At 42.0% G+C, this 4,071-nt stretch overlaps 1 pseudogene; it reads left to right on the top strand.

Moving 5' to 3' along the window:
• The first annotated feature begins 2,919 nt into the window (after positions 1–2,919).
• LOC104658783 lies at positions 2,920–3,668 on the top strand (annotated as a pseudogene).
• The last annotated feature ends 403 nt before the right edge of the window (positions 3,669–4,071 follow it).

The following is a 4,071-nucleotide window of genomic DNA, read 5'->3' as shown; positions in this document are numbered from 1 at the left end:
ATAATGAATTCAGTTGCTATTAGTTGGCAATTCTGTAATATGTGGCCAAAACCAAGGCAATAGATACAACCACTATTTGAGTATGACATATATATAATATGTCTTGCCAGAGCTACACTGAATATTGAGACAACTGTCTTGTCAAAACTTAACCAAAATATCTAAATATTGCAGATTATTTTAATTTTAGTTCCTATGTTATCATTAGGAACTTACATGTTTATGTGAAAGCTGTTCTACCAAACTTAAATCATTGATTTCTATTTATCTTATAGGTAATGTATGATGGATAGGTGCATAGAAACTGGCATGTCTTGCAATATAAAGCATCATTTATAAGCAATGTTACCTTCACTTACATAAATATTCTTAAGTTTTATGAAACATTTAAGTGTTATAGAATGCAATATATTTAATAATGTGTGTTTCAGTTATTGACACTTTGCGAAGTGATGGCAGCATGGGAAGTATAAGTTAAAAATTAGTGATATATACATAATAAAAATGTTAAAAATAAATATTTGAGAAAGAACCAGATATTCTCACTGAAGGAGATTTAGCAACTGTTCTAAATTTTTAGGAAGCTAAATTAGCTGGGTCCTTTAGACTTCCTTGGAAGTCTCTTTTCTATTCCATTTGTCTGTGTGTCAGAAAGCAAAAACTGACAAATTGTATCTAATTAAACTAAAGAGCTTCTGCACAGCAAAAGAAACTCTCATCAGAGTAAGCAGGCAACCTACAGAGTGAGAGAGAATTTTTGGAATCTATTCATCTGACAAAGGTCTTATATACAGAATCTATGAGGAACTGAAATTTACAAGAAAAAAAAAACCCCATTAAAAAGTGGGCAAAGGACATGAACAGACACTTCTCAAAAGAAGACATTAATGTGGCCAACAAACATATGAAAAAAGGCTCAACATCACTGATCATTACAGAAATGCAAATCAACACCACAATGAGATACCATCTCACACCAGTCAGAATGACGATTATTAAAATGTCAAGAAACAACAGGTGCTGGTGAGCTTAGAGAGAAATAGGAATGCTTTTATACTGTTGGTGGGTATGTAAATTAGTTCAACCATTGTGGAAGACGGTGTGACGATTCTGCAAAGATCTAGAACCAGAAATGCCATTTGACCCAGCAATCCCATTACAGGGTATATACTCAAAGGAATATAAATCATTCTATTACAAAGATACATACACATGTATGTTCACTGCAGCCTTATTCACAATAGAAAAGACATGGAATCACCCCAAATGCCCATCAATCATAGACTGGATAAAGAAAATGTCATACACATACACCGTGGAATACTATGCAGCCATAAAAAGGAACAATATCATGTCCTTTGCCATTATCCTCAGCAAACTAATGCAGGAACAGGAAACCAAACACCGCATGTTCTCACTTATAAGTGGGAGCTGAACAATGTGAACACGTGGACACAGGGAGAGAAACAACACATACTAGGGCCTGTCTGGAAGTGGGGTGGGGGAAGGAAGAGCATTAAAAAAAATAGCTAATGTATGCTGGGCTTAAGACCTAGGTTATGAGTGCAGCAAACCATCATGGCACATGTTTACCTATGTAACAAACCTGCACATCCTGCACATGTACCCTGGAACTTAAAAATACATAAAAGAAGTCTTATAAAATCATTTTTGTAAATGTAACAAAATTCCAACAATTAAAGATGTATTCTATTTATAAATTGTGCAGGATTGTATTTATCACTCATATTTGTAATTACTTATTTAAAAATTTGATTTTATTAAAGAATATCAACAATAATATATTTTATTTGCTTTTTGGACCTCAGGTGCAGAGAGCTCAGTTACTCCTATTTCTCATATTAGCAGGCTATGCAAAGCTCCATTCTTGTTTTATTTAATTTTTAAAATACTATTTTATGTTTGCTCATTTGTCTCAATGTCCACACTCACTTCCTCCCACCATATATTACCACCATGATACTTACTACACTGTGTTATATCCTAATACATATTTGTATCCTTGACAAATATATTATTATTTGTTTTAATATTCATGAATGCTACTAATAGTATGCTATCATTCGTTCTTGTGTTTCCTCACTTTTCTTTTCAATAATCACCCCCCCCACACACCTTTTTTTTTGAGACAGGGTCTTGTTCTGTCACCCAGACTGAAGAGCAGTGGCATGATCTTGGCTCACTGCAACCTCCACCTCCTGGGCTCAAGCAATCCTCCTACCTTAGCCTGTACAGTAGCTGGGACCACAGGCATGCGCCACCATGCATGGCATTTTTTTGGTATCTTTTGTGCAGACAGGGTTTTTGCGTGTTGCCCAGGATGGTCTTGAACTCCTGGACTCAAGCGATTCTCCCGCCTTGGCCTTCCAAAATGCTGGGATGACGGGGGTGAGCGATCGTGCCCAGACTAATAATGCCTTTTTAAAATGTATTCTTAGACTCTATATACAACTAATTAATTGTTTCTTAGTGGTGCATAGTAGAGTTTATTCAACTTTAAAAAGAATCCACTTTTACTCATCTTTTCTAGAATGTCTACTATTTCCCTATTTATCAAAACATACCTATTTTCAATGGAATAATTTTTGGCTTTTGACAGTCATTTTGAAAAAGCCTTCACAAGAGAATCATTAGGAAATAAAACCCAGCAAGTAATATATTGAAAACAGTCTACACGGTGGTTCTTCAATGTTTCTTTTCACACTCTCTGGAGTTAGCAGTGGGTGTTAGCAAGCCTGGATTCAATCCCCAAACTGTTTTCACAGTAGCTCTGATATTTCATTAGTCACTTAATGTCTCTACACCTTGCTTACTGTTTCACTAATAAAATTTATAGCTGTGGTGGATCCTGCGCCTGGCCAGCCCCGCCTGGCCTTCCCTACGGCCCACCTGACCACCATGCGTCTCTCCTCCTCTCCACCTCGTGACCAGCAGCAGCCCTCCAGCTTTGGCTCAGTGGATTGGTTCTCCCAGAGCAGCTGCTCCGGGCCGACCTACACCCCGAGGCCTGCGGACGTCTCCCCGGGAGCCTCCCTGGCCCGGGCCAGACATCCGGCACCCGGGAGCCCCCTCAGGCCGTCAGCATCAAGGAAGCTAGGTCCTCAAATCGGCCCGCGCCGGAGAGGACAGTGGCTGCCTTCACCACGGGGCAGGTCCACGCCTTGAAGGGCGTCTTCCGGCACTGCCTGGGCCCTCTGGAGCCGAAGAGGCTGGCCAGGGAGATGCAGCTCTCGGAAGTCCAGATAAAAACCTGCTTACAAAATCGCCGGATGAAACACAAATGGCAAATGCAGGACTCCCAGCTGCACAACCCCTTCTCGGGGTCTCTCCACGCGCCCCCGGCTTTCCACTCACCGTCTTCTGGCCTTGCCAATGGCCTGCAGCCGCTATGCCCTTGGGCACCCCTGCCCGGGCCCCAGGCTCTGATGCTGCCCCCTGGCTCCTTCTGGGGTCTCTGTCAAGTGGAACAAGAGACCCTGGCCTCTGCATGGGCTTCCTGCTATGGGCAGCCTCCGGCGTACCACCCCCTAAGACCAGGAAGTGGCGTGCATACGCTGGGACCAGCCCTGTCCAGGGGGCCCTGGGGCCTGTGTGCTCTTCTGGAGAAGTGGGGGTGGGGGGGATGCATTTTGAGGAAGCGCCTCTGACTCCATGACTCCCACACACGCAGTCTGTGCAGCTCGCACTGGGCGACTACCCGGAGGACTCAGCTGTTCTGTTTACATCGTTGCGGCACCTCTCACCCTGACCAACGCAAAGGTTCCGGAGATTGCTGAAGAATATATTTATTAAAGCCACCTCTTCACTGAAAGTTACCAAAAGGGTCAGTTTAGGAAGTAAATGAAGGGTCAGTGAACAGAGTCAAAGGCAGAAGTGGGCTTGTGGATAGGGCTTTCAGCATATGATAAAAAGGATATTTGTATTTTAAAAGTGTTGGAAAAACTGGTTTTCCAGTTGGAAAAAGTAAAGGTTGTAAGCTTTGTGTGTAAAAAAGAAAACCATGAAGGATTGGAAGGGAATGCAGGTGCCGTGTTTATAACCTTGTGGTTC

This window comes from Rhinopithecus roxellana, chromosome 7, assembly GCF_007565055.1.
Source record: "Rhinopithecus roxellana isolate Shanxi Qingling chromosome 7, ASM756505v1, whole genome shotgun sequence".
Classification (NCBI taxonomy): Eukaryota; Metazoa; Chordata; class Mammalia; order Primates; family Cercopithecidae; genus Rhinopithecus; species Rhinopithecus roxellana.
Note: the sequence above shows the minus strand (reverse complement) of the source record. Positions and strands in the feature narration are given on the sequence as shown.